Below are 17,633 nucleotides of genomic sequence, written 5' to 3'. Positions count from 1 at the left end.
AGTGACAATATAAAGTAGTCAAACTTAAATCAACAGATATTAAAATTACATTTTTGTGTGAATATTTAAATATTGTGTAAAACAAAATGAACTGTTGTAAACAAAGGCATGTTATTGTGATTCCTTGCGTTTTGGTTTTAAAAAGACATGGCAAGTGACAATCTCTGCTTTTAAGTGGTCAAAAACATGTTTTTAGGTTTCAGAGCCTGGGGGATTTTGCTTTTGGGATTCTGAGGTTGGATAAATTTATTGAATACGGTGCTATGACCTAGCATTGAGATTAAGCCCTCTATCCCCATAGACTGGACTGCAGTTGCCTGGTCTAAATTATGACACATTATATTCTTGGAGAAGGGGCACAAGCTAGCAGGAACATATTGCTGAGAAACCCGAACATTCCCTTCCCACTCCCTCTACACCCCATCACTCTCTTAATCCCGCACCTGTGCCCTTTGTGTATTCATTTCTCTGCATTCTACCCTGTGGATTATTTAAAATTAAAGTTTTGTTTATATTCTATTTTCAAAAGAATAAACTAAGAATGTCCACCAAGGTTTTAGTTTAATTATATAAGTAACAGTGGTGATTAAAACGACTTTCATGTAGGATTCATTTCCATCAACTGACTTTTAATGCAGTGAAGTTATCATTATGAATTTCACAGTTTTTGAGCAAGGAGGCTGTGGAGTAATGCAGAAGGCCCAGGCAATTACAATGTGACAAAGATAATGACGGGACAGATTTGATGCTATAATTTGTTGGGGCTTCATCACAGTACAATGGAACACAAGCGGTAGATCGATCCTACCCTTGTCTTTCTAAATACATTTTGGTGGAAAGCTTCTTTATTCCTTCTTTTATGAAGTGTTTATGACATACTTCCTGTAACATTCTAGAGCTATAAACATTCTACAGCTCACAAGATGCTCATAAAGCAAGTTAAAAGGCTGGATCGCTACGATATGAAATTACTGAATTCCTATTTATTACTTACTGTGGTGAATTGTCATAGAAGTGATTCAGATTAAGGATAGAGTAAGTAAAAGTAAACATAAACCTATATAGCAGCCTGGGGTTATGGATGTGCTCAGCTGTTTAACATTTTACCTGTCTGCAAGGTTCTGTTGCAACTTCTGAAAAGTTTTATATGACTCAATAAGTATGCAAGAACTTAGAAATAGGAGCAAGATTAAGCCCTTCAGGCCTTTGAGTTCAATCTTCCATTAAATGAGATCATGGTTGACCTTCTACTCAACAACATTTTCTTGCAACATCCCTATATCCCTCAATGTTTTTAATATGCTCAAATCTATCAATAATATGAATGTAATCAATAAATGAGCCTCCACAGCCTCTGAGGTAGAAATTCCAAAGATTTAACACCCTCTGACTTAAGTATTTCCTCCTCATTGCAGTACAAAATAGTCTTCCTCTTATTCTGAGACTGTGGCCTGGTTCTAGACCGTCAAGCCAGGAGAAACACCCTTTTTACATGGGCTCTGTAAATTTGAATGAAATTACCTCTCATGCTTCTCAAATCCAGTGAATACAGACTCAGCCTGTCTAATCTTTAATTGCACTACAATTCCTCCATCTCAGGAATTAGTTTGATTAACCTTTGGTGCCCTCAATCCCTCTATGGCAAATACATTTTCCAGAGAGAAGGAAACCAAAACTGTATGCAATACTTCACGTGTGGGTCCCTCCAAGGCTAAGTGTAATTGCCTTGACATCTTTACTCCATACTGAATATGACTGTATTAAAAATCAGTACAGTATTTGTCTTTTTAATTGCTTGCTTTATCTGCATTTTGCCTTTCTATGATTCGTAAACATGGACACCCAAGTCTCTTTGAAGTGTAACACTTTCTAACCTCTTAATATTTGGTTATTATTAAGGTTTACTCTGTAGTTCTACTTTTCCCCAAACAAAGTGGATGACTTTACATTTCTTTATCTGCCAAATAATTGTCCACTTCCTTGACCTTTGCAAATCCTCTTGAAGCATTTTTGCTTCTTCTTCACAATTTGCTTTGACATAGCTTTGTGTCAACTGCAAACTTGAAAATGTTTCATTTAAACTCCACAGCCAAATTATTGACATCGATTGTGAATAGCTTGGGCCTAAATAGTGATCCTTGTGATATCCCACTAGTCACAGTCTGCCAATCTGAAAATGACCTATTTATTCCTACTCTGTTTTCTGTCCATTAACCAGTTATCAATCCATATCAGTATCTTACACCTCTTCATTTCCATGTGTTGGAATTTTGTTTACCAACCTCTTGTGTGGGATCTTATCAAAAATAACCACATCTACTGATTCATCCTTTATCAAAGCTGTTGGCTACAAGACCCTCCCACTCCACCAAGGACATGCAGGTCCTGGGACTCCTCCATCGCCAGACCATAGCAACACGACGGCTGGAGGAAGAGTGCCTCATCTTCTGCCTAGGAACCCTCCAACCACAAGGGATGAACTCAGATTTCTCCAGTTTCCTCATTTCCCCTCCTCCCACCTTGTCTCTGTCTAATCCCTCGAACTCAGCACCGCCTTCCTAACCTGCAATCTTCTTCCTGACCTCTCCACTCCCACTCCTACTCCGGCCTATCACCCTGACCTTGGCCTCCTTCCACCTATTGCATTTCCAACGCCCTTCCCCCAAGTCCCTCCTCCCTACCTTTTATCTTAGCCTGCTGGACACACTTTCCTCATTCCTGAAGAAGGGCTCATGCTCGAAACGTCGATTCTCCTGCTCCTTGGTGCTGCCTGACCTGCTGTGCTTTTCCAGCAACACATTTTCAACAAGACTCAAAACCAGTGCAGTGAATAAATAAATCAAATTTTAAAAAACTCCAATAGGTTTGCTAAATATAATTTCCCTTCCAATAATCTGTACAATCTCAAGGCAAATCAAGGCAATATTATGTAATTTTTTTCCTGGAAAAAGTCCTGGGAAAGAAAATGCATAAATTAAATAAAAATTCAAATTAATGCAAGAATGATATTTAAGATAAAATGATAGATTGTAATTTTGAAATGCTAAAATATAATAAAGCTTGACCATTTAGCTGTGCTGATCTAATTTGTCTCCATGCTCTTTCAAAAATATTGTAATTAGCAACATAGAAAAATTTGGACTAGGTTACAATGGTGAGAGCGGTATGCAAAACAGCAAAATTTATCTTGCTTATGCCAATCCTACCATGCTAGAGATTCTCATCTATGAGAACATATTGCTGCACTTCAGAATAAGAAGTGAGACGTATACTCTATTTCACAAATTAATTATTAAGAAAATTTTGTAGTCAAAGGTGTTTTAATGATGATGGTTTCTGATTGACTATGATTCAATGACAGAAATGTGTTGGTTGTTTTGATTGTCTTATAGATGTTGACTGACCTAGATGCATATAAATTGTAATTATATCTGGTTCAAGCACAAAGCAACTTTGTGTGCCCCTTTTGTGTACATATCAGCACATGTACATGAGACAGTGATTTGACTGCAAGCTAATGCCTCAGGCAATTATTACCTGGGATTATTGTGTAAAACACACAAGGTGACAGTTTGGTATCAAAATAATGAAAATGTTCATGGCATTTGTCATTATTTATGCTCAAATTATACGGCAACTTCAAGGGAGGAGAAGATGCAAAGTCAATGGTCAATATACTAATGCTGCTGTTTGAGTTGCGATGCCATTAGTTTTATTTTGAAAGTAATGTCTATCTCACCATTGAATTATATTGTATGACATTGCTGTATTTGTGAAATAGATGTAAATTAAACTCATAGCAGAAAAGTATGTCTTGTCATTATAAACACCAAATGCCCTTTTAATGATAGGAGATAATGTAACAGAGTGGTAATGTTACTTGACTAGTAATCTAAGTGCCAGGACTAATTCGCTGGAGATACGAGTTTACATTTGAAATTTAAATTCAATGTATTAGTAAGTCTGAAATAAAAACTTAAGCTCAGTTATCATTGTCATGAAACCACAGGATTGCTGTAAAAACACATCTGATTCAATGCAATCCTTTCGGGAAGGAAATCTGCCATCCTCACCTGGACTGGCCTGCATGAGCAATGGGGCTGATTCTCAACGGCTCTCTCTAGTCTAGAAAACCACTCAGTTCTATCAAACCGCTGTAGAAATGTCAAATAGGAATAAAACAAGACAAACAGGGCTCGGTGGTTAGCACTGCTGTCTTACAGTGCCAGGGACCTGGGTTCGATTCCAGTCTTGGGTAACTGTCTCTATGTAATTTGCACAGTCTCCTCGTGTCTATATAGATTTCTGCCAGGTGCTCCAGCTTCCTCCTACAGTCCAAAGATGTGCAGGTTAGATATGTTGGCCATAGTAAATTGTCAGTAGTGTTCAGGGATGTATATAGATTAGATGAATTAGCCATGTTAAATGTGGGGTTATGGGGCTAGGGTGGGGAGGGGGTCTTGGTGTGGTTGGCTCTTTGGAGGATTAGTACAGACTCAATGGACCAAGTGGTCTCTTTCTGCACTGTAGGGACTTTATTTACTACGTAACATGAACTTAGGCCCAAGAAATGACAAATTACTAAAAATGTGGAAAATTGCTCAGCCTTGTCCTATGTGCAAAACTCAGGGTAAAACAATCCAGCCAATTTCCTGCCTAGCTGTCTACCCACTGACAGTGCTATCATGTGGGGCCCACAAATGCTCACTGATGCTTATTTTGGGTTCTGCAAGAGCAACTCATCTTCTGACTTCATTACAGATTTGGTTCACTGTCAACTAAAGAGCTGAACTCTAGAGCTGAGCTGGCAATGACTGACCTTGAAATCACGATCACATTTGATTGAATATGGCACAAAGGAGCCATAATGAAACAGGAGTCACTGAGACTTGGGAGAAATGCTCCGCTGGTTGGAGTCACAAAGCAAGATGGCTATGGTTTTAGAGGTCAATCTTCTCAAGGATGTCTCTGCAGGAGTTATTCAGGGTAGTGTCCTAGGTCCAACCATTTTCATTAATTCATCAATGCTCTTCCTTCTATAAATACAGAAATACAAATATTGGCTGAAAATTGCAAAGTGATCAGAGTATTTGTACTCCTCTGATACTGAAGTAAGCCTGGACAACAACCAGGCTTGGGCTGGTCTGTGACAAGTAACATTCATACCATACAAGCACTACCTCACCCTCTCAGCTGGTGAAACAGTGCACCTCTATGTTGAAGATCACCCAGAAAAAGCACTGAGAGTAACAAGGGCCTGTGGTTGGTGGCAAGACAACTAACAAGGGTTTATAAAATCATGAGGGACATGGATAGGGTAAATGCCAAACGAGATTGAATTAATTTAGGACAACGTCGGGGTAGACAAGTTAGACCAAAGGAGCTGTTCCCCTGCTGTACATCTCTATGACCGTATGATTCTAAGAGGGAGAAGCCTGTTGCATTGTTCCATGGCAGGCAAAGTAGTTCATGAACCAAGCTTTTGTATAAGCTCACATGAAGCCCCCTTTTAAATATGAGTATTAACACCAATGAGTGGCACTTTATCACATAGCTATTGTTGAAAGTTACATAAGTAAGAAATAATAAAGTTATTAAAGGTGCTCTTTCCAAAGAGAAGAGGTTGATAAATTTAAAGCATTTAAATAAAGATTCAGCAGCTGTGATGACATCTGTAGTCAATTAGTTAGAGCAGGTGAACTGAAGAGAATATGTGCCGGGAGTGAGTGAAGACTCCGTTCTTTCACTTTTATGGGTATGGATCTTAGTAACCTGGTTCAGTACAGCAGTCCTGGATGCATGTCTCTGTCACAAAAACAGAAATTGCTGGAGTAAGTCAGCAGGTCTGGCAGCATCTGTGCAGAGTAAGCAGAGTTAATATTTCAAGTTAACATTTCAAGTCCAGTGACCATTCTTATTGAAAAGCATTTCAAAATATCTGCCTCATGGCATTCAGATGATTTTCCTCAAAATAACATTTCTAGTCAACTTCATCACAATAAACAAAATGGTTGCAAATGTTGATTTTGATATATCATTGCTTCACAATACAAAGTCAGTTTTCCTGGAATTTTCATCAACCAAATCACTCCAAATCTACTCTTCTCTAATGCATGATGTTTTTAGTCTGAAAGTTAATTTTGCAGCCTTGCCTCAGAACGTTTTGCAAATTCTTAATATCTCCCACTGTGAGAGGAAACAAAACCTTGATACAGGGTTCTAACTATAGTCGTACCAGTGTCTTGTACAAGGACAAACAAAATGCTTTGTTTTTCAGGGTGTTATGTCTTCTCTTCCCCACAAATGTTCTGTGTATTGAATTAGTTGTTCAGCTAATTTTCCAGGTTGGCATATATGACTGAGGAAGTAGATATGACAATAACAGTGAAAATTGAACATAGTTGAGATACAATCCAGTGAAAGACTAAGGGTTAAAGAGATTAATTTACTTCGTTAAATGGTTTTCAGCATGCTCAAATTTCAGTAACCATATCAAAAAGAGGCGTGACACATGCCGGCATGAATATTCTTTTATGAACAATTTTGAACGAGTGTGACAGTGCATTTCTGTTTTTGCTTCAGATTTCCAGTATTTTGCTTTTGTTTTGTTATCTGATCCCACCTACATTACTTTAATGGCAAGACTTCAAATGTCTACTTTGACTAATGTTGTGAAATGTATTACATAAATATTAACCTTTCCTTTTGCTGATAATAGCTAATACTTTGCTCTCTTTATCTCCTTGAGAAGGCAGGAGCTGTCTGATGACCAGTCATTCATGATGTAGTGAGTGTGAATCAACTATTATTAGGATGGTGCCAGGAACAGGTTTTCTTGTTATGGATGTGATATCTGACTATGTTTTATGGTGGCTTTATGTTGGAATATTAGGGGACTTGCATTTTCTCAATATGATGGTTTTATGCTGGGATGTTAGAGGATTTGCAGCACCTCATTTTCCCACACATTTTATATTCAAATCTGTTGAATTCTTCATGTTATGGGGATGGTGACTGCTGAATCTGTTGTTCAAGGTTTGTGAGTTTTTTTTAGCATGTATGCAATGATTACAGCTTTGCAATTGATAGTTTTGTGTATGGTCTTTAAAAAACAATTTGTTATTCCTAAACAAAATTCTAATTTAAAGGACATCTTATATCACCTGCAAACTCATGTAAATGCTCAAGAAGTGGGAAGATAGAATACTTTTCGAATTAGACTGATCATAACTGAGAAATTTAATAAAGATTGGTCAACGTTGTGTCATAAAGCTGGATAAATATCTCAAGGACAGCACTACTCATAGATCCCACAGGCTTCCTCGTGATCACAATCTTGATTTTTTTAAATTTAGATTAGATTACTTACAGGCCCTTTGGCCCAACAAGTCCACACCGACCCGCAACTCACCCATACCCCTACATTTACCCCTTACCTAACAACACGGGCAATTTAGCATGGCCAATTCACCTGACCCACACATCTTTGTGACTGTGGGAGGAAACCGGAGCACCCGGAGGAAACCCACACAGACACGGGGAGAACGTGCAAACTCCACACAGTCAGTCACCTGAGTCGGGAATTGAACCCGGGTCTCAGGCGCTGTGAGGCAGCAGTGCTAACCACTGTGCCACCGTGCCGCCCATAATTGTAACATGACGTTAGACAGGAGCTGAAAAATGTGTTGCTGGAAAAGCGCAGCAGGTCAAGCAGCATCCAAGGAGCAGGAGAATTGACGTTTTGGGCATAAGCCCTTCTTCAGTCCTGCTCCTTGGATGCTGCTTGACCTGCTGCGCTTTTCCAGCAACACATTTTTCAGCTCTGATCTCCAGCATCTGCAGTCCTCACTTTCTCCTATCTGAAGTTAGACAAGAGGCTAAGATGCAGAAGGAGATCTATTTTGTAACAGAGAGAGAGAGAGATAAAGGAAATAGAAGTAATTGCAGAGGAGAAGAAAGGTTTAAAACAATCAATGGTAAGTGGATTAAGCAGGGTAGTGCTAAAATTATTTATCATTTTGGTTGCTCGATAAGTGAGATCTACTGCAACAGATTATGTCTTACTTTGCCAATGCATGATGTGACAGAAAATAAACCACTTTAGTATAAGTGGTTTGACATTATTTTAACAGCTATGAACATTGAAAGAGCTTGTGATGTCTTTGGTCCGATTGCATTCTCTAATGTATGCAAGACTATTATGTTGTGGTCTATAATGGAAATTCCCCAAAGATCTAAAGCTCAAAACAGTTGAAAATATTAACTTTTGAGAGCCAGACAGTAATAATTTGCTGGGACTTTCCAACAGACTCTAATAGCTTTAATAATTCCACTGGTTTCAACTTGTGTGAAGGGACTGACTTCCATTTGGTTTTGAGGAAAAGTGCTGTTGCGAGTATTAACCCTTTGCTTCAACTCCAACATGTTCTCCAGTTATGAGTTGCTTCCTCACTGGCAGCTTTGACATTTCAGCATCAAATCATTGGTTAGAAGACACAGCTGGAGGTACATCAAAGGCTGGAGTGTGTATCATTGGCAATGATTTTAACTGCAGATCAGTTTTCTGTTGTTGAGTTTCAATCTTAATTGAAAATTTTCTCCTCACACCAAAATGCATGACTCCAAATTCTTTTAATTTATTATAATCACACCAATTTCTTCATCACAAGAAGGCTGAAATGACAATGCACCTTGCCAAGGGAGAATGGATTCCTTTGAAACTGCTTCAGTGTAATTCAAAGTCAAAATGCTAGACTCTCTGACATCTTCCCAGAGCCACTGCTCAAAAACTCAGACCCAGGAGGAAATTCTTTACCGAGTCTGTGCTGGCTACTCTGTAATGAACAAATCATTGATAGAGATTGCTGACTTTCTGAGCTTCAAGAATATTGCACCATTTAAAAGGAGGGCAGCAGAGAAAATAATTTAATGGACTGACTAATTTAGCAAGTGTGAATACAATTTTTCATTGCCCAGCTTTTTCAAAAACACAAAGGGCACCAACTGTGTCCTTTCCCTCTGCCTCTAATATTCTCAAAGATTCCCTTTAATCAGATCCTTTTGGACCAACATTCAACATTACTTCTCACTCTCATTGCAAATGTGCATTAGCTCCCACAAGTCCCTCCTTTCTCACTTCACTCTTGGCTTTCAATGTAATACCTCTCCATCCTGATTGTTGTATAGGAGCGTGAAGCATTGATTGGGACACTGGTACCACCTGATGAAGGGCTTTTGCCTGAAACGTCAATTTTCCTGCTCCTCAGATGCTTCCTGACCTGCTGTGTTTTTCCAGCACAACTCTAATCTTGACAGTGGTACATATCTTGACAGAGCACAACAGATAATTCATCCTGTTTGGCACTGGAGCTAAATTCTTTTGAATTCCAACAGGTGGTGACATTTGTAAACACCTCTGTCAATGCTGCCCGTCATCAGCCAAATGATTACTTGTTCCCTTCCAAAGGGAAAAGAATTTACCTTCTCTCCCGGCGGACTTCAGGAGAATCTTTACGGAGGCATTGCTAAAGTATGGCGCCACCTTTTCATGTGGTCTTCAACATCTCCAGGGAATGGGTAGGAATGATGAGCAGAGGTCGAGTGTTGCTCCTGGACTGCAAAGAGAGAAGAGCTGTCGGCTAGGCTTTTAAACATGCAGCCCGGATATTGGGGCCCAGAACCTCCTGCCCATAAAATATAATGTTATATCTGTGCCTGAATTTATAGTGAGCTGTGTATGGTGTACATGTGGCTAAACCCAACCTGTGTCAAGAAAGTAATCCCACTCACTTTTATATCTACTTCCACACTTACTGCAGATTAGTGCAGCACAAAACAGGCCATCTTACCTATTGAGTCTGCACCAACTCTTTTGAAGAGCAATCCTTGGTTCTAATTGCCTGTTTTTTGCCCATTATGGCAACATCTGTCTCACATGGGCCACACACTGGTCAAAATTACTGACCTTTGAAATAAACTGAATTAACTTGTCCTCCAACACCTGATTTAGGTATTGGCCTATTTTTCAAGTTCAGGATTTAAGGGTTTGATGTCAAAGTCTTAGAAAAGGGCAAAGAAACCTAGTAGGATTTACAAATGTGACATTGTGAATATATGCCACTGAGGTTTTGATGTTTATAACTAGGTGCTAGGTAAGTGTCTAAATACACAGATTTTGCAGGTGGAGGCCTTGGTTTAACATCTCAACTCGAAGACAGCACCAGTCAGTGCAGTGCTCCCTTACTCAAGTATCTGCCTGGATAATATTCTGAAGTTATTGCCAATAGGCTCGAGCATATGAACTTCTGACTCAGAGATAGCAAAATCTGACACCAAATATAGGCCAAATACACAGAGTCCAAACGATTATTTTATCACACTAGTGCATTTCAATTTGTTCATGCTGAGGCAGTTAGTGATGTCTCATTTAGTATTCCCAAGAGTTGTCCACATGTCCTGAATGAGCCATGACTTTGTTAGGGTTCAGATTTCCAAGGCTTTGTTATATTGATGTACTTCAAGGATGAGTTCTAAAGTTTAATTTTTTGATTTATAATTGAAATATCAGTGTTGATTGCATTAAAAAGACACTTCCTTTGGTATAAATAGAACCCCTATTTTCAACTGAAAAAAAACATGTTTATAATTGTGCTATTGGATTCTTTACTTTCGTTACCCTGGTTACATTAATGATGTTTGAACCAACAAAGCTTCTTTCTAAAATAAGAACTATACTGATAATGATTAAACAAATACATTTATGTCATTTTAAGATCCTTCTAGATTTCTTTGCCCTTTTCTAAGACTCTGACATCAAACCCTTAAATCCTGAGCTTGAAAAATAGGCTGAAACCTAAACCAGGTGTTGGAGGACAAGTTATCTCCAGAAAATCTTTCATTTGTTTTTGTCTTCCCATGTAGAAAAAAGGCTGGTTATAAGCATTATTCAGTGCCTCCCATGATGGAATAGTGACTTTTTAGGAATCTTCTGTCTTTTATCACCTCCTGTACATGTTATTTTCAAACTAACAGAAAAATATCTGTATGGCTCTCGCCTCATTTAAATGCATCAATAGGGAAAGGCAATGCCTATTGGTATTATCATTCGGCTATTAATCCTGTAGACCCAGATAATGTTGTGAGTTTGAATTCTGCCATGGCAGATGGTGGAATTTGAATTCAATTTTAAAATTCTGGAATTAAGAGTCTAACAATGACAATGAATCCATTGGGGAGAAAGTGAGAACTGCAGATGCTAGAGATCAGAGCTGAAAATTAGATTAGATTATTTACAGCGTGGAAACAGGCCCTTCGGCCCAACAAGTCCACACCGACCCGCCGAAGCGTAACCTACCCATATCCCTACATTTACCCCTTTACCTAACACTACGGGCAATTTAGCATGGCCAATTCACCTGACCCGCACATCTTTGGACTGTGGGAGGAAACCGGAGCACCCGGAGGAAACCCACGCAGACACGGGGAGAACGTGCAAACTCCACACAGTCAGTCGCCTGAGTCGGGAACTGAACCCGGGTCTCAGGCGCTGTGAGGCAGCAGTGCTAACCACTGTGCCACCGTGCCGCCCATGTGTTGCTGGAAAAGCGCAGCAGGTCAGGCAGCATCCAAGGAACAGGAGATTCGACGTTTCGGGCATAAGCCCTGAATCCATTGCCAATTTTCGGACAAACTCATCTGGTTCACTAATGTCCTTTAGGGATGGAAACTACCAACCCAGCATTTGTTTTTGTCTTCCCATGTAGAAAAAGGCTGGTTATAAACATTATTCAGTGCCTCCCATGATGGAATAGTGACTTTTATGAATCTTCTGAATTTTATCACCTCCTGTACATATTATTTTCAAACTAACAGAAAAATATCTGTATGGCTCTCGCCTCATTTAAATGCATCAATAGGGAAAGGTAATGGCCTATTAGTATTATCATTAGGCTATTAATCCTGTAGACCCAGATAATGTTGTGAGTTTGAATTCTGCCATGGCAGATGGTGGAATTTGAATTCAATTTAAAAATTCTGGAATTAAGAGTCTAACAATGACTATGAATCCATTACCAATTTTCGGACAAACTCATCTGGTTCAATAATGTCCTTTAGGGAAGGAAACTGCCAACCTTATCTGGTCTAGCCTCCACTTAACGCCAGACCCACAGCAATGTGATTGATTCCAATCTGCCCTCTGGGCAATTATAAATGGCCAATAAATGCTGGGCCAGTGACACTCTCATGCCGTGAATAATGAAAAAAGGCACCATTTTCTATTCTTAATTGTTTAATTTTTAATTTTTTTTGGGATAATGGCTTTCAAGGCAAGGTTGGCAATTTTTGCCTCTTTCTCATTGCAGTTGAGAAGTTAATGTTTTACCTTCTTGTTGTCCATGTGGTGAATCTCACTAAATTCAATTACATTAAAGGAAGAGCAATATATGCCTAAAACAGGAATCAGTGTAAATGGGTTTCCTTTTCACCTCCTGCATTTTAGATTTTGGATGTTGCAATTATGGACAAAATCCTCTGGTCTTACAAGATTCCCAGGGCCAGACAATTTACTTTTTCCAAGCCGAAGGGTGTCTGTGTTCTGCCAGCCTGCATGATTTTCGCCGTGGCAGCCAGTTAAGGGCATGTAAGCATCGTCGGTTATGCCAGCATTTTATTGCACATCTCTTTTTGCCCTTGAGGAAGTAGCGGTGAGCTGCCATCTTGAAGTATTACAGTCCATTGGTATAAACATACCAACAATGTTGTTTGGGAGGGAGTTGCAGGATCTTGATCCAACGACACTGATATTTTCAAGTCAGGATGGTGGTGGCTTGGAGGGGAAACTGCAGGCGATAATATTCCCATATATCTGCTGCCCTTGTCCTTCTAGTGGTTATGGGAAGATGCTTTTACAGGAGTCTTGGTGAATTCCTGCAGTGCATCTTGCAAAATGTACACACTGCATGCTACTTAGTGTCAGCATTGAGTGAGTGAATGTTTGTGGATTGGATTGCCAATTAATCAAGTTACTTTGTTTTGGATGATGTCAACTTTCTTGCGTGTTCTTCAAGCAGAACACATCCAGGTAAATGGGGAGTATTCCATCACATTCCCAATTAGTGCATTGTGGATAGTGGACAGGATTTGGAAAGTTAGGAGGTGAGTTACCCCATGCAGGATTCCTGGCCTTTTGACCTGCTCTTATATTTTATATGGTTAGGTGGAAGTGGGTACTGCAGATGTTGAAGATTAGAGTCAAGATTAGTGTGATACTGGAAAAGCACAGCAGGTCAGGCAGCATCCGAGAAGCAGGAAAATTGATGTTTCGGGCAATAGTCCTTTATCGGATGAGCCCCAGTGAAGATAGTATGTTGCTCACAATACTTCCTCATGTTTTCCTAATTGACTGTCCTCCTTTGGCAAGATCACTTGGATGCAGGAATGCACTGTTACTTAGAAAGTTCTTTGCTCAGTTTGTTGATTCCAAACCGTGGGTACCAGATTTAAACCACCTCCTAAGCAATTTGATTTGAAAACAAATCTGTTTCATATTCTCATAGAGGTTTATAAAATCATGTCGGGCATGGATAGGATAAATAGACAAAGTCTTTTCCTGGGGGTGGGGGTTTCCAGAACTAGAGGGCATAGGTTTTAGGATGAGAGGGGAAAGATATTAAAGGGACCTAAAGGGTAACTTTTTCACGCAGAGGATAGTGCGTGTATGGAATGACCTGCCAGAGGAAGTGGTGGAGGCTGTTACAATTGCAACATTTAAAAGGCATCTGGATGGATATATGAATAGGAAGGGTTTAGAAGGATGTGGACCAAATGCTGGAAAATGGGACTAGATTAGGTTGGGATATCTGGTCAGCATGGATAAGTTGGACCAAAGGGTCTGTTTCCGTGCTGTCCATCTCTATGACTCTACGGCTATTTGTTTCAAATCCCAACATTTTATGCCTCACCACCAACAAGTAACCCTCACAGGCCCTTTTATGCTTTTTCTTCTGGCTTGTTCCTACTGTTGCTGGTTCATTGGTTCCAATTTTAAGGAACAGGGAATGGAAACTTCACATTGTCGCAGGTGTACACATAGTTTCTTAATTCATGTACACTGAGCAAGAAACGGAATCTCTCAAATGCAGTTGACTGTGGAGTTTCTGTTTCTTTTTATTCGTTCATGGGATGTGGATGTTGCTGACTGGGCCATCCTTTGTAACCTTGGAACAGAATGGTTTGTTAGGCCAATTCAGAAGACAGTTAAGAGTCAACCACAGTGCTGTGGATCTGGAGTCACATGTAGACAAGACCAAGTAAGTGAACCACATGGGATTTTATGACCTAATTGTATGGTTACAATTAGGCTAGCTTTCAATTCCAGATTTTTCAAAAAACTTCAAATGTCACCATCTGCCATGATGAGATTTGAACCTATGCTCCTCAGAATGTTTGGCATTCTGGATTATTTGTCTATTGAAATTACGAATACACCATAACTGAAATAAAATTTTAAAAACCGATAACATTCTGTGAGGGTGCGCATTTTGAACTGAGGCATTACAGTAATGTTATTAAAATCTTTACTTAACACCAGTAAAAGGCTACTATTTGATTTTTGTAAACAACACTCATCACTTCCTGTGAGAAACATTATACTGGCTCAGACTTTGCAGTCGCTATGCACTGAGACAGTAGTTATTATTGCTCGGCCTGTTTGGGTTGTGACCTAAATATCATCTTCTTTGCACAATTTTCAAAAACAAATCTCTAGAATTTGGAGGGCCAATTGTGGCCAATTCTTGGCAGACATAGGCAAAACCATTGTCACTGAAGAGATTCCTTTCAGAATTGGGTTGGACCGTGGAGAAACAGCACCCTGGGCTTTCACCTTTGGGAGAATAGCTTCAGTCTAGTCCACTTCTGGCTTAATAGACCTGCCAAGAAGAATTTGGACATTCTCACCTCAGTTCTTTGTGAACATAAATTGTCAATTTGTTGCCAGCCTCATTTGAGAAGTCATTGCCTACAGCCTTTAATCAATAATAACAGACTTTGCAGTTTGTGAAACAAAACAGTGACAAGACCCTGGAGAAAAATGATTGAAACACAAGAAGTCCTGGCAAGCAAAAAAGATCATCTCAACAAACCTTGTGAATTGGTGCTATTGAACTGTGGTTCCCAGTTTTGTTTCTCCATCCATCCATCCATCCATTTTTTGTTTGTCTGCCTGCCTGTATGTGTGTGTAGCATGATTTTAGTGGAAAGTTAGAATTTTTATCTTGTAGAGTTATATATCAACAGTTCATAGTTGTTAACCTTTTGTTGGTTCTAGTTGTAATAAAAAGCTGTTTTTGTTATCTACAGAAATCTGCTCTCTAATTTCTGTTAACCTGGATCTATCTAAAAGGTAAAATTAATAACTTTGCATACTTACGAACTTTCTGTGGCAACTTTGGGAATAATGGTGCTCAATTTCCAGTACGATATTCCAGTGAGATACGGGCCTACAAAAGCGCTTGTGTGGAAACTGTCGATTTCCATACTGGTATAGTGTGAGTACCTTTCTGAGATTGAAGTTAAACCAAAAATTAAAGGAGCTTATGGACTCAGACTACTTCCGAAAATTAGATGTTAGGAATGGAACTGTTCAATCACCCATGAGCATCTTCACTTCTGACCCTGGGTGGAGAAAAGGTCATTAAAAATAGTTGGTCCTCATACACTGCTCTGAGGAACTGCTGCAGTAAGACCTTGAAGATGAGATTGTTGGCCCCTAACAAATACATCAATTCTTCTTTGTCTGAAGCATGATTCTAGCCTGTAGCACATTTTTCCCAGATTCCCATTGACTTCAATCCTAGAAAAGCAATAAAGCTCTGATATTCATTGACTTTCTTCCAAAGCCCCATAGTTATAGCTTGCATGCTTTTCTAAAAGGATATCTTGAATGATATCTGCTATACACCTGCATGATACCAATGGGAGCTTCCAGTAAATGTTGTGAAGAAGGTCTTAAGGTCTGGAGATCATCCTGTAGCTCCAGAAATAAATAGTCAACTTCCTCTTATCTCAGACTGTCATCAGCGATCTTGCAGACCCACAAATACAGATCTTGTTGCAAGTCCCATCTCCAGGCTTCCTCTTGGGTTCCAATTGAACAGACCAAGTGAAAACCAGAGTCGGAGGCCAGTTACACTTCCTTCATTCTAATTTAAGCTTGGATGCTTAATCAACGTCTACTTCAGGCACAGCCTCATTTCCACCAGAAATAAAAACAAATGCTGGAAATATTCAATATATCAGGCAGTTTTGGTGGAGAGAAACAGTTAACATTTCAAGTTGATGATCTGACTAATTAGTGAGCATATACTGAGTATTTTTGTCCTAGCTTTCCCCGTCGTAAGAATAAATCACAGATGTGCTTGAACTCTGCCCACTTTGAAGATGGTCCATGTTCTGTTAGAGATTTTCTTCACAATTTGTGATTCCAATTTATCTGGGATGCCCTTTTCCATATCTGACTTAAACTTTGTGATGTTATGATCACTGTTCCCTTAATCAGCTGATACTTGATCCATTTGACCCATTTCATTCCCCAGAAACAGATCCAGCAGCAGTAGCTCCTTCCCATGTACATAGAAACATACTGTTGTAGAAAACTCCACTGAATGTTTGCTAAAAGAAAACCTACCCCCAGTGCACCCCCCAACCTTGTTTAGCTTTAAACTGTTAAAACACCTGACTATTTTGAGATATTTAAATGCTCCCATTATAATTTCCAGTTGGACACTTATAGAATACACTCAGTAGTAAAATTGGCCCTTCATTTTTCTTAGTTTCAATCATATAGACTTAAGTTTATTTCTATCCTTGATCCTTTGAGAACATTTTTTTTTCCCCCAGCACTGTATATTCTCTTTAATCACTACTGTTGCTCTTTTCATTTTTTCTTTCCTGAATGTTTAATACTCAGTTCTGTCTGTTTTTGAGCCGGGTTTCCATTCTTGCCATATCAATGAAGAAATTCTGTTTCTCTCCACAGGAGCTGCCTGATTTGCATGCTGAGTATTTCAGCATTGTCTGTTTTTATCCTCCATTTCTATTGCCTTTCTAATCTTCCACCTACCCCAACTCCTGCACAGGCCCAGAGGAATGTTGTGCATGAAATTCTTAGCCTTGTGAATGCATCCCTGTAATGCCAGCTGCTGCCCTGTCTCCAAACTCCAGAGGAGCAAATTACTGTAGATGCTGAAATCTGCACTGAAAACAAAAAAATGCTGGAGGTCACAACTCATGCAGAGAGAGCAAGCTAACATTTCAAATCTAGGTGATTCTTCATCTGAGGGGTGATTTTATAGAAAGTTATAAAATCATGAGGGACATGGATAGGGTGAATAGATAAGGTCATTTTTCTGAGGGTAGGGGAGTCCAAAACTAGATGGTTTGGTTTAAGGTGAGAAGGTATAGATATAAAAGGAACCTAAAGGGTAAGACTTGAACCTGAAAGTAAGGAGATTATGCTCGATTTATACAGGCCATTGATAAGATCATATCCTAAATACAGCATGTAGTTTTGATCTCATTTAAGGAAGGATGTAAATGTGTTAGAAGCAGTGCAGACTAAGTTTATTAGTTTA

This window comes from Hemiscyllium ocellatum, chromosome 9 (assembly GCF_020745735.1).
Source record: "Hemiscyllium ocellatum isolate sHemOce1 chromosome 9, sHemOce1.pat.X.cur, whole genome shotgun sequence".
Classification (NCBI taxonomy): domain Eukaryota; kingdom Metazoa; phylum Chordata; class Chondrichthyes; order Orectolobiformes; family Hemiscylliidae; genus Hemiscyllium; species Hemiscyllium ocellatum.
The sequence above is the reverse complement of the archived record's forward strand: the minus strand, read 5'-3'. Positions refer to the sequence as shown.